The 22620-nt window shown below is 41.9% G+C and overlaps 1 protein-coding gene and 2 pseudogenes across 4 annotated transcripts in view; all 3 read left to right on the top strand.

The window, feature by feature from the left end:
* HPSE2 (heparanase 2 (inactive)) overlaps window positions 1-22620 on the top strand; it is a 538739-nt gene that overhangs the window by 192323 nt on the left and 323796 nt on the right. The gene's annotated exons all lie outside the window — the stretch shown is intronic.
* On the top strand, window positions 271-1310 carry LOC307112820 (DNA-directed RNA polymerase III subunit RPC6-like; annotated as a pseudogene). The gene is made up of 2 exons: window positions 271-702; window positions 1015-1310. The product of its transcript is annotated as a DNA-directed RNA polymerase III subunit RPC6-like (transcript).
* LOC307112823 (small nuclear ribonucleoprotein G-like) lies at window positions 21570-21785 on the top strand (annotated as a pseudogene). Its single transcript has one exon. The product of its transcript is annotated as a small nuclear ribonucleoprotein G-like (transcript).

Genomic DNA, 22620 nt, shown 5'->3' with positions numbered 1-22620 from the left:
AGCCAACAGAGACTATTAAAATAGTAATGCATCGATAAGGCAGACAAAGAATATCAATTTTTAACAAGGAGTAAAAAGAAAGGAGAGAGAAAAAAACTAAAGCAGGAACAGGAGAAGAGAAACAGGATGAAAAAGGGAGAAGTCAGGAAGAAAGGGTTGGCATAAAGGAAAATATGAGATAGAGTAAAATAATGATAAAAAAGAATAAAAATAGGATGTAATACACTAATCCCAAAAAAAATTAAAAAAAAAGAAAGGTTGCGGATAGGAACCGTGTCCTCATGGCTGACGTGAAGGTGAAGTTGAAGGCGCCCGATGTGGATCCAGTAGAAATAGAAAACAGGATTATAGAATTATGTCACCAGTTCCCTCATGGAATCACAGACCAAGTAATTCAAAATGAAATGCCTCATATAGAAGCTCAGCAGCGGACAGTGGCAATCAATAGACTATTGTCTATGGGTCAGTTGGATCTCTTAGGAGCAATACAAGCCTTCTGTTTAGAATAAAGGATTCTCAGAATGCTGGTAAAATGAAAGGACCAGATAACCAAAAAAACAAACAAACAATCTGAATTTGTAGAAGTGCTTAACCAACAGTGTTTTAAGTTCCTACAGACCAAGGTAGAAACAGCCCGAGAAAGCAAACAGAATCCAATGATACAAAGAAATAGTTCATTTGCTTCATCACACGAAGTGTGGAAATACACTGAGTGGCCAGATTATTATGATCTCTGAACGCATAATAATCTGGCCACTCAGTGTGTGTGTGTGTGTGTGTGTGTGTGTGTGTGTGTGTGTGTGTGTATATTAGAGGCCCAGTGCATGAATTCGTGCATGGGTGGGGTCCGGCCAGCCTGGCCAGTGGGAGGGGACATGGGCAGTTGCCGGCCTGCCTGCTGGTCGAACTCCTGGTCGAGGGGACAATTTGCATATTAGCCTTTTATTATATAGGATATACACTGAGTGGCCAGATTATTATGCGTTCAGAGATCATAATAATCTGGCCACTCAGTGTATATCTGTGAATTGGGGATCAGTAAGGTAGAGTTGTCCATGGAGGACATTGAAACCATTTTGAATACACTCATATATGATGGGAAAGTGGAGATGACTATCGTCGCAGCAAAGGAAGGCACAGTTGGCAGTGTAGATGGACACATGAAACTGTACAGAGCAGTTAATCCAATCATCCCACATATGGGCTTGGTCTGGGCCCCCTGTGGACTCTGCCCGGTTTTTTATTGCCCTGAAGGTGGTGAGATTTCACCATCTAACTGTATTTACATGACAGAATGGCTTGAATTTTAATAGAGAACTAGGAACATCATGACATCTTTCAAATGAAGTTGCTTTGGGAGCAAATAATTTAACTCATGATGTAACATCAAATTCCCTTGAAAGCAAAGTTCACAATAATGGATACAGACTTACTGCTATGAAAATATATTTTTTATTTATTTTTATTTTTAAATTTTTTAATTACTTTATTCATTAAGGTATCACATATTTGTCTTCATCCCCCCCATTCCCATCCCAAACCCCTCCCCATGCATACTCCCACCCCCCTGTTGTCTGTGATCACTGGTTAGGCTCATATGCAAGCACACAAGTCCTTTGGTTGATCTATCTCCCTTATCCCCACCCTCCCCTACCTTCCCTCTGAGGTCTGACAGTCTGATCGATGCTGTTCTTGTTCATCCGTCTATGTTGTTCATCATTTCCCCTAGATGAGTGAGCTCATGTGATACTAGAAATACACTTATAAGAACCGAAAATGAGACAAGCAATAATAGCTATGCTGAGAGGCAAATGAATCAGTCTATAGCAGTGATGGGCAACCTTTTGAGCTTGGTGTGTCAAACTTCACCAAAAAACTGAGCATAACTCGGGTAGTGTGTCACTTTGAGGAAAAAACATTATTTCGCAAATGTTTCATCCTCAGGAGCAGCAAATGTTTCATCCTCGACATGTGGCTGCCTCAGCGGCCGCGTGTTATCAGGAATGGATACGCGTGTCATAGGTTCGCCATCACTGGTCTATAGTGAGTTTCTTTCTGGGCCAACAGTTCTTTTGAGTCCCAATTTCTATGTCAAACAGTTCCTTATGTGTACATGTCAGCAATGATATTTCAGTTCTGGATGGTGGAAAATATATTTTTTAAATTTATGAAGACTAAATTTGTATTGGTAGAGTAGCCACCAGAATATGAAGCAGCTAAGTGAAATCCATTCTTTAATAAATAAAATACTCTGAAGTTCTGGAGAACAACAACTGAAGCTTTCAAAACTTGACTGTCCAAGAAAAAAGAAGCCAACAAATGCATACTTACCAAAAAATAATGGCTAGAGCCTAAAAATCTTGTTTTGAAGATATTTATTGAAGTCTTCAATTGGAAATTGTTTATATCTGGTTCAGTATCACCATTTCTGTTTTCTCAATGGTTCCACTGAGAAGAAATTAAAACAAGAAAGGCAGGAATAGCAGAGCTGTCTGTGCAAAATTGGGGCGTGAATGGAGGAGATAGTTGGAACATCCTTTTCCACATTCTGTTCCTTTTTATGTCAGAAATATTCTTTTGGAGGATTATGCCACCACCGCATTTACCTCAAACCTATATGATGACTGTTGTCAAGGATGTTTTCAGTTCATAAATATTAATTATTATTCTCATCCAAAAGGATTTTTTTCTCTAGACCTTCTTTGTTAAAGTCTTACAAATTCACTTTGTGGCTCAATTGTATTATTCAGTAGAATTTTTCCTAAGTTCTTATTATTTAACATTAAAACAAAATAATCCGTTGCAAAAAAAATGAAAGGTTAAAAAACGAATAAGTCAAAATAATAAAATAAAGAAAAGAGAAAAAATTAGTTTCCTAAGTAAAAAATAAAAAAGTGAAGTAGTGAAGTTTGTTCGCTTCAGCTTGGTTTTAATGTCCCACAGGGGCTGGTTTAAGACCCCTCTCTACTGTTCTGCCTGCCACATCTCAGTTTCCTGTTAGGTAGTCAGCACCATTTTGAAGTACCCAGTGATCCACCGCTCCTCTGTGTCAGATGCCACAACCTTAGTTTCAGGCAGGTGGGATCAATCTGCCCACTTTGTTTTTTCTGCCTGCTTTCAGTCATATTTACACAAGCGTCTATTTCTGACACGGCCTCTAGGTGGCGGTGTTTCTGTATTAGTTTCCAGGATCCAGTGGCCCCTCAATCCAGTCCCCAATTGCTCCCTGAGGGTATTTAGAATCTTTGTTTCCCTGCTGAGCTCAAGGCTGGGTGTGGCTGCGCTGTTAAGGAGGGGTCTGGTCTTCAGGAGAAAAATGTCTGTTCAGGGTTGGAGGGATTGGACTGTCACAGAGCTGTCTTCCTGATCGTCTCTTCCTATTTTGCTTCCCAGCTTCCACAAAACCACCTTCCCCTGCATTGTAGCCTTGGTGAGTGTTTGTAATTAAAAGATCCTATGCACTGGGTTTAGCAAATAAAAGCAAGGAAATTATAAAGACAGAGCAACTGCGCCGATGCGCGTCTCCCCCACTGGCACTTTGTGGTCCACGAAGAACTTCAGGCTGCCTTTCTGGGCATAGCCTCCCACAGCTGTGGGCTTAGATCTAGAGTCCCTGCTGCCAGCAGCACTGTGGACCCCTTTCCACAGTCCAGTGCTACACTTTCCCCAAGGGATGTGGATTTGATGAAATGCAGTCTCCCTCTGAGACTCTAGTCCCGGCTGTGCATGTTTCTCCAGCCCAGATCCCCAAACCCACCTCTCTCCAGGCAACCTCTGACCTTTCCATTCAGTCTCGCCAGCTGTGTTTAATTCGACAATTCCGATGGATGTTATTCGATTCACCTGTTTCTTCTATCTGCTCTGAGGAGGCACAGGAACCATCTGTCTATTCGGCCACCATTTTTGTCTCCCCCTGGACAAACTTTTTAGGAGCCTGCAGCCGGGGAGGCTGGAGTATTGGTGTTCGTGGGTTCGCAGCTGAGGTAGCTGGTCCATGGCCGGTGTGGCTGTGGGGTCCCAGGTGGTGTTTGAGGTCTCCCGGGGTGGAGGTGAGGCTGGGCTCCCAGTCACAGCTGCTCTCCCCTTCAAGATGGTGCGGTCTCTGCAGCAGAGCTGGCTGCCCCAAGAGAGATTTAAGTGGTAGCAGAAGCTGCCCGGCTAGGGGAGCCTGGTTCGCCAGTACCGGACAGTCCTGTGGAATATAACTGTCCCTCACTCATACATACACACACGCCCCACACATCCACGCATTCCCCTTTCACTCTTTCACTCACATTCTTTGCCTCCCTGCCGTCCTGTCAGCCGCCATCTTGGATCCTTCTAAAAGCTGAATTCTTTTCTTGTTTTATTGACAGTTTTATGTCTAAGAGATAAAGCAAGAGGCCAATGAGAGGATCTTTCTGTCATCTACAAATGTGATAACTAGAGAAAGCTATCAGAGGATCAAATGTGAACAAAAGGTTTTGTTTTTTTTTAAGGGAAAAGGAGTGAATTTTTGAAACAAAGTCATTTATATGTTTTAATAATGTAAAAGCAATGTAGATAATTATAAAGCTTGTGCTTTGTGAACATTTAGGAGACATAGTGGTGGTCAGTAAGAACCAATTATGTTCACTAAGAAACACTACCAAAGTAAACTTGCTTCTTTTTGGGGTGTGTTTAGTGGCTTGATGTATTGGAGAATTCCTTATACAAAGGGTGTATTGATTTCAGCAAATCAATTTACAAAGGCTTCAGTGTCATACAGTCTTGTAGCTAAAATGATGAATGTGTGTCTAAGTAAATTTGCAATTGATTGAGCAACCATTGTGGTGTGACAGCAATTATGCAATCTTAAAGCTCCATTAAAAGATGTGTAATGTTTATTAAAAGGGAAATAATGTTCTCCATAGTTATTAAAATGAATAGAACTCAGGAAAGTCCTTGGCTTACCAGATGCCCTTTCTTCCAAAGCCAGTACTGTGGAGAAGATAAAAGAATAGATGCTCAAGCTTAAAAGTCCCAGGGATGAAGAAATTTGAAGCTAAGGATCTCAGAAATAGATAAAAGAAAGAGGAACCTTTCTATTTAAGCCAAAAAACAGATGTTGGGTTAGTATCAGATCAGGTAGAATGAGTGTCATTGGTTTCCTGAGGAATGGTATTCTGTCTCATTGACCTTTTAAGTACATTTTCACTCCTAAAGCCTAGTACATTATGTCTGGAACAGAGGAAATACTCAGTAAACAATTATTGAGTAAATGATACATGCCAAAGCATGAACGGGGTTGCCTTCCAACCTAAGAAGATGCCCTGCCAATACCTCTGTCCCTCAAGACCACTGAAACAGTATAAATTATAATTTGCCCAAGGCAGTGCTACTGTCTCTAGCATTGTGCAAAGAGAATACTCTAATGGCAGAATTTATAGACATCTTATCCAACTCCTTTTTAGATAAGGAAACTGAATCCCCAGAGAGATCAAGAAGCTAGTCCAGGATCCCATAGCTAATTAGAAGCACAGTAGATTTATGAAATGCTAGCCTCTTGGACCCTAGTCCAGCAAAGCTTTTCCTGCTGCCTTCCTGTTCTGCTGTTCTCTGCCTCAGCTGCTCAATGCAGGAGCTGCTCCCTGGTGGTCAGTGCGCTCCCACAGCGGGAGTGCTGCTCAGCTGGCATACGGGCACCAGATGCCAGGCTCATGGCTGGCGAGCGCAGCTGCAGCGGTGCCAGCCTCTTCTGCAGACACTCCCCCTGTGCGCCCCAGCAGCAGTGACGGTGGCAGGCTCAGCGGGGCCGGGAGGAGTGGAAGCGGCGCAGCGCCCAGCCCGGGCTTGGGCTCCTCCCTAGCCGCCTGCCGCTTCCTACACTACTTTGTACTGTGCGGGATTGACATGGACACGGGTCTGGAGCCCCACGAGCTGGCAGATAAGGCTGGGCTGCGGTGGCATGGAGGTCCACTGATCTCCCCAGGTCAGGCCGAGAGACCCCACCAGTGCACGAATCCATGTACAAGGCCTCTAGTAAGATTATAATAGAGCTGCAAAATTCCTATTGCCTAGTGTTGTAGCTGTCCTAAAAACATAGCACCATATATAACTGTTTTGTGCTGGTCTTGTTTTAGTAATGCTATTGCTATCTGCTAGAAATGCCTGGGGGCACTCACCTGGCCCCTGGTGAGCTTCCCATAGACATCTCCCCTTCCTAACCAGTATTACAAGTGGATCTATCCTTATGGTTCTTATTATAATTGCAAGACACTACCCTTCAGCAATAACCTTTAGAACCTATGAAGAAAAAAAGAGATTACTTATAGGTCCTAGGGTATACAAGGCATGGGTGGGGTGGGGGTCATGTGAAAATGGGCCTAGGGTGAATTTAAAACATAAGAGGGGGAATTTAAAATGCAGCAAGAGAAAACAAAACAAGTGGCCCAAATGGTCAGTTATTGAAATCAACCAAGATCTCTAAAACAAAGGAACCTCATGGTGGGGAAATGGCCTGGATCTTTACCTAGTCTAGTGGCTGGCCATGTGTTTCTTCCCCGTAGCTTTCCTTGAGGGATGCCTCTTTGAAGTGAATGCCTGGACAATCAAAGCTTAAGTCAGGCACTTGTGTTACAAAAAGAAACCTACTGTCAAGGTTTACACTACTATTATTCATGTGTTTGTGGTGACCCTGGTGCAAACAAATCTACTGTGCTGCCAATCATATAAAAGTATTGTGCGTACAATTACAGTAATAGGCTATACCAGTGATGGCGAACCTATGACACGTGTGTCAGCACTGACACGTAGCCATTTCTGATGACACGCGGCCGCTGAGGCGGCTGCATGTCGAGGATGAAACATTTGCTGCTCCTGAGGATGAAACATTTGCGAAATAATGTTTTTTCCTCAAAGTGACACACTACCCGAGTTATGCTCAGTTTTTTGGCGAAGTTTGACACACCAAGCTCAAAAGGTTGCCCATCACTGGGCTATACCATTTAGGTTTGTGTAAGTGCAGTCTATGATCACAGGACAAAATTGTCTACTGACAGATCTCTCAGAATTTATTCCTGTCGTTAAGGCACACATGACCTTAATATAAAAGATATTTAATACAAGTCTCTTATTCTTGCCCTCATCCTTCCCCCTTCTCATAGTAACCATTTTAAAAAGTTTCTTATATGTTAATTTAGAATAGAGTTTGGAAACATTTTTTAAATAAAAGGTCAGATAGTAAATGTTTTAGACTTTATGGGCCATACAGTTCCTGTTGCAACTACTTAACTCTGTTGTTGTAGCATGAAAGCACCCATAGACAATAGTAAACAAGAGGACATGGCCATTGTCAATAAAACTTTATTTATGGACACTGAAATTTGAATTTTTTAAAACATTTTCTGTCATGAAATATTCTTATATTGATTTTTTTTCAGCTGTTAAAAAAGCAAAACAAAAAAATCCTTAGCTTGTGGATTATATTAAAGCAGGCTGGTTTTGCCCACTGGTAGTAGTTTGCCAACCTCTAATCGAGACTTCCTTTATGCAAATGTAAGCAAATACATCTTATTTTTTTCTCCATTAAGGGTATGAAATATTTCTGGGTTATTTCCTCTAGAGCAAGCTTCTCATTTGTAGTATCAGTTTTTGGTTGTTGGAAATTCTTCTTGCAACCACCCTAGATCTTCAGTAACTATTCAACATTCATACTCCTTTACAAAGCTGGGCTTCTCTTTCCCTTGTTCAGAATGAGTAAACTTTAGTGTGTAGTATCCTGGATCAGTAGAGCCAGAGGAGACCTTGGATATTATCTTGTCCACCTCCTTACTCCTTTTTCCAATTTATAAACAAGTAATCTGAAGTATAGAGCTTTTTTTAACTTTTATTTTATCAGAGGTAGAGCTGGTACTATAGCCCTAGTCAAGAAAAGCCTTAGTTTGATATAGGTCATAAAGAATGGGAAAATGGATGAGTATAGGAGCTGCGGTGTCCACTGTCAATGAAGCTTCCAATTTCCTTGTTCCTTTGCCTGGCTTGAATACAGTGGTGTAGTTTCTGTAACTTTTGTCTGCCATGTGTGCTTGCAAGGGAATGTTCAGTGCACCATGGAATAGTAATGTGGCAGGATGTCAATCGCTGCTAGGAACAATCTGAGGGCAGAGAGGACTCAAAAAAAGGGTGGGTTTGTGGTGGAAATATGAGATTTGTTGGTTAAATGGATAGATAAATAAGCTTGTTTGTATGTCTAGTTGGATTTTTTTGTTAATTTAGTTTGGGGCCAGGGTTTCAATGTCATGGAAAAAATAAGGATGAGTAAGGGAAATGATGTATTATAACTTACATTTAATGTGTCCTAATAACTGCCTTTTTTGTTCTTTTTTCACCTTGTGGGTTTGGTGGAAAAAGCTTGTCTCAGATTTAATAGTGCCTTGAAGACATGTTGGTATTTTATTGTTATAACCATTGTTGTCAATGCTGGGAACACTGACTGATTAGAAGGACAGGCAATGAGAAGGTATTTGGGCAAATAGGTTGGTGACAATTTAAATAGAGCAAACTTTTCCATTACCTAAGTAGCTAATATGAAGCATGCTTCCTTTTACTCATGCAGTGCTTGCTGATCATAGGTACACTAAATCAGCATCTGTCTCCATGAGTGGATAATCCTAGCTGTATATACGATCTCTTTCCCTCAGTTCAGCTCTGTATACTCTGTGTTTCACTGTTCTTTGGTCATACTTTATTTTAAACTAGAGGCCCGGTGCACGAAATTTGTGCATGGAGGGGGGTTGTCCCTTAGCCCAGTCTGTACCCTTGCCAATATGGGACCCCTCAAGGGATATCCGACTGCCCATTTAGGCCTGATCCCACCAAACGGGCAGTCGGACATCCCTCTCACAATCCAGGACTGCTGGCTCCCAACTGCTTGCCTGCCTGCCTTCCTGATTGCCTCTAACCGCTTCTGCCTGCCTGCCTGATCACCCCCTAACCACTCTGCTGCCAGCCTGTTTGCCCCCAACTTCCCTCCTCTGCTGGCCTGGTCACCCCTAACTGCCCTCTCCTGCAGGGTTGATCACCTCCAACTGCCCTCCCTTGCAGGCTTGGTCCCTCTCAACTGCCCTCCCTTGCAGGCCGGTGCCTCCCAACTGCCCTCTCCTGCTGGCCATCTTGTAGTGGCCATCTTGTGTCCACATGGGTGCAGGATCTTTGACCACATGGGGGCAGCGATATTGTGTGTTGCAATGATGATCAATCTGCATATTACTCTTTTATTAGATAGGATAGAGGCCTGGTACAGGGGTGGGGGCCAGCTGGTTTGCCCTGAAGGGTATCCTGGATCAGGTGGGGGTTCCCTTGGGGTGTGGGGTGGCCTGAGCTAGGGGCCTGTGGTGGTTTGCAGGCCAGCCACGCCCCCTGGCAACCCAAGCGGAGGCCCTGGTATCTGGAATTTATTTTCCTTCTACAATTGAAACTTTGTAGCCTGGAGCGGAGCCAAGCCTGGGGCTCCCTCAGAGGCCGGCAGCCATTTGTGTTGGGGTTATAATTGAAACTTTGTTGCCTTAAGCGGGTGGGCCCAGCCAGGGTGTGCGGAAAGCTTTGCTTCCCCTGTTGCCGGCGGCAACCCTGGCCTGCTCTCTCAAGCTCCATTCTGCTGCCATTTGTTTGAATTTGTTTACCTTCTATAATTGAAACTTTGTAGCTTGAGTGGAGGCTTAGGCCTGGCCAGGGCAGTGGGAAAGCTTGGCTTCCTCTGTTACCTAGGAAACCTTGTTCTCTGTGGCTGTAGCCATCTTGGTTTGGGTTAATTTGCATACTTGCTCTGATTGGATGGTGGGCGTGGCTTTTGGGCATGGCTTGTGGGTGTGTCGGAGGTATGGTCAATTTGCATATTTGTCTATTATTAGATAGCATTTGTTTCCTACTTTTAATTCATATTTAGACATTTTCTTTATTCTTCCTATTCACCTTCAAACCTCCCAATTAAAAAATCAGAACTCTTTTTTAAAAATATATTTTTATTGATTTCAGAGAGGGAGAGAGAGATAGAAACATCAATGATGAGAGAGAATCATTGATTGGCTGCATCCTGCATGCCCCCTACTGGGGACCAACCCCTCAACCTTGGCATATGCCCTTGACCGGAATTGAACCTGGGACCCTTCAGTCCATAGGCCAACGCTCTATCCACTGAGCCAAACCGGCTAGGGTATGTCTTTTTTTTTTTTTTTCTGAGAGCAGTCATTTTATAGCTTCATAAATTCATTTATCAAGCCGAAACCGGTTTGGCTCAGTGGATAGAGCGTCGGCCTGCGGACTCAAGGGTCCCAGGTTCGATTCTGGTCAGGGGCATGTACCTTGGTTGCGGGCACATCCCCAGTGGGGGGTGTGCAGGAGGCAGCTGATTGATGTTTCTCTCTCATCGATGTTTCTGGCTCTCTATCCCTCTCCCTTCCTCTCTGTAAAAAATCAATAAAATATATTTTAAAAAAAAATTCATTTATCAAGATACTATTGCCAGTCAAAAGCCTGCCTTTTTGAAACTTGCTTTCTAGCAGGGAAGATAGACAATAAATTATAAATATTATTACTGAGTATTTTAAAAAATACTGTATTATTATAGTATTTTAAAAGGTCATGTAGCTTAACTCCACTTCCAGGCAGATAGGGTAGATGTACTTTTCCCTATTCTTCTTGCTAAGTGCAACTAAAATCCATGGATATTATGTGTATAAAGACTCTGAAAGGTAGTGTTTTGGAAGCTGCCCATTGCCTTCACTAGCAGAAAGGCATGGACAAGGAACTCGGAAGGCTGGTCAACCTTGAGGCTGTGGCAAGGGTCAGAGCCATACACCCAATGTTTAGTTGAGACAATGGTAGCTGAAGCAACTTCCACCTTTAGTCTCATGTAAATCCTTGCTGATGGGCTACCATCGAGCTATTACTGGAATTGCCTGCCTAAGGGCTATGGGTGTATCCCAAAACCTGAATAAAAGGGATCACAAGGCCAGAGCAAAGCGGAGTCCTCTCTTGGGCTTCCGCCTGGCCCCCAATTCCCAAATTAGTATTTTCTTGTCTTGTCTCTTTCATTTGCGTGCGGCCTCCTCTAGAGCCCGAACCCTGAACCTGAACCCTGAACCCCACGTGGGATGTGGGGGTGGGGGACACTCGCAACTGGCAGCCCAACATGGGGCACTCGCAATAGTGAGAAGAAGTCAGACTAGGACTCAAGGAATGACATAATAGTGAGTTCCCTGAGTTTTCTTTTTGTTTCACATATCACAGACTTAGAGATAAAAAGGCCAGCAACCTATAAATGCCAATGAAAGCAGACCATAAAAGCCAGTTCTCTGTAGCCAAAGGACCAGTAAAGGAGCAACGTAGCAACACAGAAAACTTTTACACAACAACTGCTCTATTCCAGCAAAACACCACAAAAAAAATGTGTCCCCACTCCATCATGCTACCAAAGGATAAGTGGCCAGTCTATACTCTACCCCTATAAAGCTCTAGGGTTGTTCTCTAATACTCTTGTCAGAGTGATGTCAGATAAATACAGTAGAGAACCTGGACTTGCATCCCTACTGACTGCCAATGAGGTGCTCCTTTCCTCCTTTACTGTGATGTCAGTGGAGACTACTGGGAGCTGAAACGTCCACCAAGCAATGACAAAGAGCTGCCCTTAGGTGTCAGTGGAGGCTGAATGGGTAACATGGACTTTTATTTCCAGCTGGCAGTACTAAAGCAGGGCCCTCACATCCTCAACAAGAATAGTACAAAAAAAAAAAAAAAGCCAGTTAAAAGGGAAGGTTTAAAGAAGACTCAGAGTCTCATAACAAAATATGGACATGTCCAGCTTTCAATAGAAAATTGCTTGTCCTACCAAGAGCCAGATCTTGAATGAAAAAAGACAATCAATAGATGCTATCATAGTTTTTAAAATTTATTATGTACTAGAGGCCCGGTGCACGAAATTCGTGCACTCGGTGGGGGGTGTGTCCCTCAGCCTGACCTGTGCCCTCTTGCAGTCAGGGAGCCCTCGGGGAATGTCTGACTGACGGCTTAGGTCTGCTCCTCCTGGGGAGCGGGCCTAAGCCTGCAGTCGGACACCCTTAGCGCTGCCGCGGAGGTGGGAGAGGCTCCCACCACCGCCGCTGTGCTTGCCAGCCATGAGCCCGACTTCTGGCTGAGCAGCGCTCCCCCTGTGGGAGTGCACTGACCACCAGGGGGCAGCTCCTGTGTTGAGCATATGCCCCCTGGTGGTCAGTGCACATCATAGTGACCGGTCATTCCGCTGTTTGGTCAATTTGCATATTAGCCTTTTATTATATAGGATTGGTTTATGGTATACAGCTTAGTTGTTAGACAATCATATACTTTACATAGTGTTCCCCTTGATATTTTCAGTACATAGTTATCACATTATTGACTACATTTCCTATGCTTTACTTATTTCATGTGACTATTTTCTAACTACCAATTTGTGTTTCTTAGTGCCTTCACCACTTTTACCCAGTGCACCAATCCCACCTCCCTTCTGGCAATCAACAGTTCTCTCTCTGTATCTATTAGTCTGTTTTAGTTTTGTTAGTTTATTTTGTTCTTTAGGTTCTACATGTAAGTGAAATCATATAATGTTTATCTTTCTCTGACTAGCTTATTTCACTGAGCATTATACCCTCCAGGTCCATCCATGCTATCTCGAATGGTAAGATTTTATTCTTTTTTGTTGTTGTTTGTTAATCCTCACCTGAGGATTTTTTTCCATCGATTTCTAGAGAGAGTGGAAGTGAGGGGTAGAGACAGAGAGAGAAACATTGATGTGAGAGAGATTGGTTGCCTCCTGCACGCGCACCCTAACCTGGGCCAGGGATCGAGCCTGCAACTGAGGTACATGCCTTTGACTAGAATCAAACCTGTGACCTATCAGTCCAAGGGCCAATGCTCCAACCACTGAGCAAAACTGGCTAGGGCAATATTTCATTATTTTTTATGGCTAAGTAGTATTCCACTGTGTAAATGTACCATAGCTTTTTTATCCACTCGTCTGTTGATGGGCACTTGAGTTGCTTCCATAGTCATAGTATGTTTAATTGAAACTGACATTGACTATTGTAAATAACACTGCAGTGAACATAGGGGTGCATATATTCTTTCAAATTAGTATTTTGGTGTTTTTTTTATAAATCCCCAGGAGTGGAATCACTGGTTCGTAAGGCAGGTCCATTCTTAATCTTTTGAGGAAACTCTACTGTTTTCTATAGTGACTGCACCAATCTGCATTCCCACCAACAGTGTCCTTTGGGTTCCCTTTTCTCCACATCCTTACTAACACTTGGCCTTTGTGGATTTATTGATGATAGCCATTCTGTCAGGTATGAGGTGATATCTCATTGTGGTTTTAATTTGCATTTCTCTGACAATTAGTGATGTTGAGCATCTTTTCATATGTCCGTTGGCCTTCTGTATGTCATCTTTGGGGAAGTGTCTATTCAGATCTTTTGCCTATTTAAAAAAAAAAAATCTTTATTGTTCAGATTATTACAGATGTTCCTCTTTTTCCCCTCCATAGCTCCCCTCCACCCGGTTCCCACCCCACTCCAGGCCTTCCCCCCCCCCCACACTGACCTCGTCCATAGGTGTAAGCTCTTTGTCTAATCTCTTCCTGCACCCCCTACAACCCCTTCCCCCCAAGAATTGACAGTCTGCTCCCTTTCCATGCCCCTGATTCTATTACATTCACCAGTCTGTTCTGTTCATCAGGTTTTTTATTCATTTGATTTTTAGGTTCACTTGTTGATAGATATGTATTTGTTGTCACTTTTTTTGTTCATAATTTTTTATCTTTACCTTTTTCTTCTTCTTCCTCTTCTTAGAGAATACCCTTCAGCATTTCATATAATACTGGTTTGGTGGTAATGAACTCCTTTAACTTTTTCTTGTCTGCGAAGCTCTTTATCTGACCTTCTGCCTATTTTTTAATTGGATGGTTTGTTTTTGGTGTTGAGTAGCATCAGTTCTTTATAAATTTTGGATATTAACCTCTTATCAGCGGTATCATTGGCAAATATGTTCTCCTATTCATTAGGTTTTCTCTTTGTTTTGTTGGTGCAGATCACATATCTGACAAAATGGAATATACAGTCATCCCTCTGTATCTGTGGGTTTCTCATCTACAGATTCAACCAAGTGCAGATTAAAAATATTCTAGAAAAAAAAATCCGAGAAAGGTCTAAAAAGCAAAACTTGAATTTGCCACTCACTGAGCACTATGTGAATCCATACAAATAAAGTGATGTGTAGGCATACTTGCTGTAGCCTATATTCAAATACTATCTATATTTATAAAAGCTCAGCGACCGCATCGGCGGAACAACTAGAACGACTGGAACGACTGGTGGCTATGATGCACACTGTGGCAGCCAACCAACCTGATCCGGGCCCCAATTGGCCCCCAACACCCAGATCAGGGGCGGGGTTGGCTGCCAACCACCTGTGGCCCCTCCCCTCGGCCAGCCCTGCCCCCGATAGGCCCCTAACACCCTGATTGGGGGTGGGGCCATTTGGCCAACTTCCTGTGGCCTCTCGCCCCAGCCGGCCTGGTCCTAATTGGCCCCGATCGGGGCGGGGCCAGCCAGACCCCACCCGTGCATGAATTCATGCACCAGGCCTCTAGTTTTATATAAGGGACTTGAGCATTCTTGGATTTTGGTATCCACAGGGGCTCCGGAATCAATTCCCTGTGGATATTGAAGAATGACTGTATACAAAGAACTCTCAAAACTGAACAATAAAACCCAAACAATCTAAATCCAGTTAGAAAATTAACAAGAAAACATTACTGGTACTTCACATGAAGAGGATATACAGATGGCAAATCAATGTATGAAAAGATGTTCAATACCATTAATCAGTGGGGAAATACAAATTGAAATTACAATGAGGCACTACTACACACCTGTCAGATTGAATGATTCCATTTATGTAACACTAGAGGCCCAGTGCATGAATTCATGCACTGGTGGGATCCCTTGGCCTGGCCTGCGGGGATCAGCCAAAACTGGCAGTTCTATATCCCCTGAGGGATGTAGTAGTGCATGAGTGACAAGCAACCGGGAAGGAGCCTGGGCCGGGCGCCGTACCACTCTTGTTCATCCTGGCCCCGCTGTGTCTGCCGCCACCACTGCTCAGTAAGCTCGCTGCTGCTCCGTTGTGGTCTCCACACACCCTTCCTAGGGTCATACTGGCATGTCCATGACTGAGAAGTGGTCCCGGTCCAGTCCCAGTCTGGATGGGGGAGGGGTGCACAGGGGGAGTGTCTGCGGGAGAGACTCACGCTGCCGCAGCAGTGCTCGCCAGCCATGAGCATGGCATCTGGCACCTGTTGGTCAGCTGAGCAACGCTCCCTCTGTGGGAGCGCACTGACCACCAGGGGGCAGCTCCTGCATTGAGCATCTGCCCCCTGGTTGTCAGTGTGTGTCACAGCTACCGGTTGACCTGTTGAGCAGTCAAACGGTCAACCGCTTGCTTAGGCTTTTATATATATAGATTCTTGAAGTTACAAAATCACAGAAACAGAGAATAGATTAGTGGTTGCCATGGATAAACTTGGAAGAGGGGAAATGGCAAAGAAGGAGAATGTGAAGGATCCTTGTGATGATGAAAATGTTTTGTAACTTGACTATATCAATGTCCATATCCTACTTGTGATATTGTACTTAGTTTCAAAAGATGTTACCTTTGGAGGAAACTGGGTAAAGGGTACATGGGATCTCTTTGTATTATTTCTCTACACTGCACACGAATCTACAATGATCTCAATGAAAATTTTAATTAAAACTAATTAATGCTATAGAAAAACAAAGTAGAGCAGTGTAAAGGGGGTTGGGGATTCTAGATTTGTAGGTAGGATATATGATTTTAGAGTAGTCATAATATATTTAATTGAAACTGACATTTAAACAATGATTTGAAGAGGTCAGGGAGTTAACCATGTGCTTATCTAGGAGAAAAATCATTCAGCTAGAGGAGCAGCCAGTGTAATCAGTAGCTTGACTGTAGAACTTAAACAATTAGCTGCTTACATATTATCTGACCCTAGAATCTGAGTTTCCTGAAGACAAAGTCAATGTCTTATTTATAATTTGCATCTATATTTTCAGTGCTTATCTAGGCACATAGACATCGAGTTAAGTTCCTAATTCTGTTCATAAATTCAACCTTGTTTTGCATTATATTGACCCAACTCTCCCACTCTTCTTCCTAGTGTAATATGCTAAATGTCCAACTGATCGGTCGACCGGTCAAACGCTCGGCTAGTCGCTATGATGTGCACTGATCACCAGGGGGCAGACGCTCCGACCGGCAGGTTAGCTTGCTGCTGGGGTTTGGCCCATCAGGACTGGGTGAGAGGGCTGGACATGCCCTGGAACCCTCTCGCAGTCCCTCTCCGGCCGGCCAACCTCCTGCGGTCCCTCCCTGGCCATCCGGCCCCCATCAGCCACATCGGGACTAGGCAAGTTGGCCCTGATCGGCCCTGGTCAGCGGCCAGGCCGAGGGACCCTACCTGTGCACGAATTCACGCACTGGGCCTCTAGTTTGTAATATAACAAGTAGGATTACAATGTACCCTTATTGTTGTACAGGCATATTCCATCACCAGAAATAATGTTACACTTTGTCAATCATGGATGCACTAAGAGCCCTGAGGAGGGGGCAAACCATTTCTGTTCCCTTTAGTTTTCCTTATATTTCATAGAATATGATTCAGATAGGTGCTTCATCTTTCATTTGTTCTCCATTGTGCCCCTTTTATCTTCCCTGTCCCCTTCTCATAGTATGTCAGTTTCATGTTGTTGCCATGTTTGTGAGCAATGATTGTGAAATCCTCTTCTTTTCTGTTCATTCATCCTGTGTTTTAGAGTGGAATACCCCTAAAGCAAAGGCAAACACACCTCTTCTGCTTAGCCTGATGGTGTTTTGTAGCTTAACTTCAATTTATTAGGCTCTTGGACACCCCACTTTTCACTAGGAAGTAAGGATGAGTTACAAAGAAGCAGAATACCCTATCTTGTCAAGTCTGATAATCATAATAGTTGAGCACTTTTTATGAGCACAAACTATATATTAAGCCCTGTGCTATAAACATGATATACGTTATCTCTATTACTCCTCAACTACTCTGTAAGGAAGATAGTATTGTTGTTTCCTCATGTACTGATGAGGAAATGAGATCTAGAGAGACTGAATGGCTTGTTTAGAATAACAGGATGAAAGGCAGAGCTGGGACTTGAATCCTTGTCTTTATATCAAAATCTAGATAATGTCTTATCTAGACATTATCAGTTTGGATTCATAGTTGAAACTACATAACCCAGTATAGCTAGTTTAAGCATAAAGGGAATTAATTAAAGGATATTAGGTAGTTCACAGAATCTCTAGGAATGCCATAGAGGTCCTGGATTTAGGGCTTTCCTTACAGCTGATTACTTGTATCTAGCACACAAATCTTTCTTTCCAAATTGTCACCTACTAATTTATAGTTATTAACCCTTACCTTAAAAGAGGAGCATAAGGATAGGTGACAGAACATCATGGAAATTATTCCCTTAATAAGATTCCCCTGCACCCATGGGAGGAGGTCTGTGACTGCACTGATTTTTAGAACATTTCCTCACAGGATTCTGGATCCCACTGCTAGAGAATAGACTTTGAAAAGACAAGGTTGTGCTGATAAGTGATGTCACAGTTGGGCAAAAGAGCATGTGCTAATGAACCATGCAAAGCCCCAGTCACTAAAGTTGGGGTTTTACACATGTGTTTTTATGGATCTTTATTTACCATGAACATTTAGATGGTAATTGGAGCACAAATTGTCTGTTAAAATAGTTATTTCAGCTTTCCCCTGACCATTGTAATCTTTTGGTAATCCCTCTTTTGGCCCTCTCCAGCTGTCTGCCCTTTATGCAGAGAGGGGCCAGCTTCCCCTTTACTGCTGTGAGTGAAGGCTGAGCCTTAATGTGTGGCCACTTACATAGCTTCTCAGCTTTCTAGTAAAAAAAGAGGCTGATCACTTTATACGGTAACTGGCTTCTCCAATGTGGAGAGCAACTCTGTTCACTCCCAGAGCAGATGTTCACATTGATGAAAATGACATAAATAATAGCATTTTTCAGTTACTGAGTACTCAATATATACAAGGAACTGTACTAAATGCTCTATCTGCCTTGGCCCATTTAATTCTCACAATAAGCACACAAGTAAGTTCTATTATTATAATCAGTTTACAAATGAAGTTAATTGAGGATCAGAGAGGAAAAAAATTTGTGCCTAAGGTTACCCAGTTAGAGCACCTAGTGGACCCAAGTGTGTAGGAGTACAGAGTCTGTACACTTAACTATCATGCCAGACTGCCTCCCTTGACTAGAATTCTTGTGTGTTGACTTTGAGGCAATGTCATCCAAATATTCTCCTGACAGCTGGATGAAGCTGCTTACAGCAGGAAAGGCAAATTCTCCTGAGAAGCGGATGAACGTTGTACTCCAGAGAACTCTGTTGTATGCCTGAATTGCTTGTGCCCTTGGGGCTCAAAGAGAAGACTGTGATTATTTAAGTTGAGAATTCACTTGATTCAAGACAAAATTCTTATGCATAGAGTTTTCACTATTTTTAGTTATCCATTTTTTTATGGGAAGTTTAATTTAATTCAATTATATGAAATGTTAGTAAAAGATGTTCTGGAACTTAGAATGAAACATACAACCCAAGGGAGGTGGGTAAGTCATTAAGAATAAAATGTCTGACTGTGAGGGCTGTTAAACATTGGGTCATTGTGTAATGTCTTGAAAATCCTGAGGACCAGCTACATTTCTGTCTCCCAGAGATGATTCTGTGAGATTCTCAGCAGAGGACCTCAGGATTCCTTGTGATTCTTATTCTTCATAAATTTAACTTAAACTACTGTGTCAGTTTAGGTCCTCTGAGAAGCAGAAACCAAGACAGGAATTAGACATGTACAAGTTTTATTTGGAGAAACACCCATTAAGGGTAAAGAGGAAAGGATCAGGAGTAGGCAGGGAGAACCTTCAGAGAGTGATGCAGGTCTGACAGTTGTGAAAGGTGCAGAAGGAGAGAAAATTGGGCAGGAAGAGCTTCAGTCCACAAAGCAGTTCTGAGAAAGTCTTGGCCAGGCTGATGGGAGTCTTTAGGAAAACATTCCCCATTAAATAAATTTGTGTTGGGGGGATGGCCTAGCTCTCTTCACCGTCTGTACTTAGTCATTGCCTGGGAGCAGTATGGGTTCAGAGGGTGAAGGGTAGGGTGGGGAGCATGACCTCAGAGTGAACACTGCAGTAGATCTAAAAATACAACAGCTGGAGGCTGTCAGATAACTATGCTTCAAGCAGCAGGTTCTCTTGAAGGGATGAGAGCTGAGTGGACCATATCCATGTCTGCTACAGTTACATACTGCATTGCTAAACTGGGGTATTTTCCTAAAATTTACTGCTTGTGTCAAATGAACCAAGAAGTAGACTATTTTTCCCTAAAAATAAATCCCCTGACATCAAAGTGCATTGTCTAATAAAACTCCTTCCTCCCTTTCTTTCTATACACCATACCTGTGGCCTTTTATTTTTACTTTATTTCTGGAATCTGCTATAGCTTTGCCATTTTGGTATCTAATAATTTTTTTAAATGCTTCAAATTTATGTTCTGATGTGCGTAGGAAGAACACTTTTGTACTTACTTTTCACTTTCACTTTTCCATAAATATTAATTAATCTAAAATGATAATTTTGTCTCTTGAATATATTTAAAATGTGTTCTTTCTCTCCATTTCCCTGTGCTATTAGATTAGGGCAGTTCTCTCATCCTTACTTCCTTGGATTATTTTAGTAGCTTTCCATCTGTTCTCTCTGCCTCTGTCTTGTCGATGTTTGATTCACATTCTGTACAGTACAAAACACAAATGTGATCTGCATTTAGAGGGGGGAAACCCCAAGCTCCTGCTCACCTTGCTAACCTTTTCTCCTTCACTTCTTCTCCTTGTGCTCTCTCTTCTAGTACTATGGAACCAATCATAGTTCTGCTTATTGCCTGCCTGTGTATATACACCTTTCTTTGTCTAAACTGTACTCTTTTGTATCCACTTGACACACTGCTACTAAATATTTGGTCAGGTATCATATTCTCTTTGAAGCTTTTCTGGATTTCTGTTCAGAACTGACCCTTCATCTGTAATTGGAAGCTCCATGTTTTGTATTATAATTATTTGTACCCTTTCCATAATGGGCCAGGTTGTGTTTTATTTATATTTATAATCCTTGCCCCTAGCACAGTGGTTGGCCCATGAAAGGTGCTCAATAAATATTGGTGAACTGAACCAAAATTGAGTTACGTTCCTTGTATTGCCCACAATGTCTATCACAGAGTCTCCTTGAACAAATATTTGTGAAATGGGATGTAAATGAATGAAATGAAAATGTATTTAAGGAACATTAAGAAAACTCAGTTTCAGTATTCATTAACTGGACTTGTTACTATTTACATCTTACCGATTTTCATTATTTGAGAGCAGTTGCCTTACTTGTCTTATTATGTGTATCACATTCATATGTATATCACATATATTTATATAAATATGATGATGCAATAGGCAAGATTTGAGGATTTGAGTTACCTGGCAAGCATGGCCCTGACATATCATTTTCACTTTCATCTAACTTGCACCTGGATAATTATATTGGGTTATATCTTCAGAATAATGCCACTAGTGATGTATGACTGCTCTTCATTAAAATTCCCGGTGGGTATTATCACTAGAAAGCGGAACAAAAAAGAAATTAAACTTTATTGCTAGATGCCTACCAGAGTCCCTCTTTTACAAGTATTGCTACATATTTATTTTTTTTGTTTCATTTATCATTTCACTTACTCATTCACTCATTCATTTATCTTTTAGCTTATAGTGGTAGGTAAAAACAGTCCACAAGGAAAGAAAGTAAAGAGCAGATGCCAGTTATTGAGTGCTCATTCAGGTGACATAATCTCAGAACAGCTCTATGAGGTAGTAGAAAATATTAGTTTCATTTTAAACATGAAGAATTGGATGTTCAGAGATGTTAACTAGAGGAGCTAGGATTTGAAGGTAGGAGTTAGTGCTCTGAAATAGCTTTATTTCAGGATTGATTTCAGAATTATTCCCATCTAAACCCCTGAAGATTGCTTCTGTAATTTATATTGCTGAGTTGTTTTCCACTCAATCTAGGAATCTGATGATACCAACTTCCATAATAGATGGCATACAGAATTAAGTTCTGAATCACTGTCATATTTATTGAATATCTAATGTATATAGTTAGAATTTTATTGATTAGTTCTTAATTTGCCTAAAAGAATTATTTCTATTGAAAATGCTAATGGGTTCTTTCTCAAATTCAACCAGCTAAAAGTGAATGGGGTGGTGGGGAGGATGTCTACATTTAAACAGACCATGATAAAATTGGGATCTGTATTTTGTACATTTATAAATGGCTTCCTCCAAGCATGAGGGAGGAATTCCATTTGGAAGCATGTTTTGAGTTCTCTGAGTAGACATCATTAGCAAAGCTTACCCTCCTGAGTTAAAAACACATATGGACAAGAAATTATCACTGAAATTAAATGGTGGCAGACATGTCCAAGGACTAATATAGGGATTTGATCCCTTTATGAATCTTGTGATAGATGAATGTGTGGAGATGGCAACTAGTGGGCAACAGAACAAGATTGGAATGGTGATAATACGAGGAAATAATATAATCATATTAGAAGCCTTGGAATGAGTTTAAAGAATGGCTGTGTTTCCCAGAGAAATCAACTGCTTCCACATGTCTACTCTCCACAGCACCTGTTTTACAATATGAAAATTTGGTCATGTACATTTTCATACTGAACATTTTTGTTAAATAAACTTTTGGAGTAGAAAAAAAAAGGCCTCATCCTTCTCTACATTCCCCACCAAAAAAATAAATAAGAATAAAAAAACCTGGCACAATCTGACATAGTTGCCAACTCCCCATGTGAGACCTATATTTTGTTTTTAATAAAGACAGGCCACGGTATAGCCCAAGATGAACTCCAGTCAGACCTATAGCAGCCTCATTTCCTCCTAGTAGGAGGCCTGGTGAAGATAGATGCTCTAGAGATACAGCACTGCTAATGTGGAAAGGGTTGACTGAGGAGGGGAGCAGGGGTGAGCCCAGTGTAAAGGCAGGGGCCAGGCCTATGTGTTAAGGCTAATCAGAATAGATGATCTGATTATCTCCCAGAATATAAACACTTCCAAAAGTTAATGATTCTATTTATGTTGAAAGAAATCAAGAAACAAACTTGGTTATGTTATTTGGAATAAATCTGTGCAGATGGTAAGCAGAGCCAGAAACTATTTGAAGTTTTCGTGACAAGTTAGGGCATACATGAATATGATAACTTTTTCTTTTTGAAAGCGCTTGATTTTATCAGCTTGTTTACCTATCTGTCATAATAGAGCATAAAACCAAGAAGTGTTTGCATAGACTGATATCTGAGAAACATGTTCCTGGTAGCTGAGAAGCAGCAAGAAAGGCATATATCAGTTTTCTGCTCTTTATTAAATGCAGTAATAAACTAGTTCTTCAA

Source organism: Cnephaeus nilssonii, assembly GCF_951640355.1.
Source record: "Cnephaeus nilssonii genome assembly, chromosome: 16".
Lineage (NCBI taxonomy): Eukaryota > Metazoa > Chordata > Mammalia > Chiroptera > Vespertilionidae > Cnephaeus > Cnephaeus nilssonii.
The sequence above is the reverse complement of the archived record's forward strand: the minus strand, read 5'-3'. Positions and strand labels throughout refer to the sequence as shown.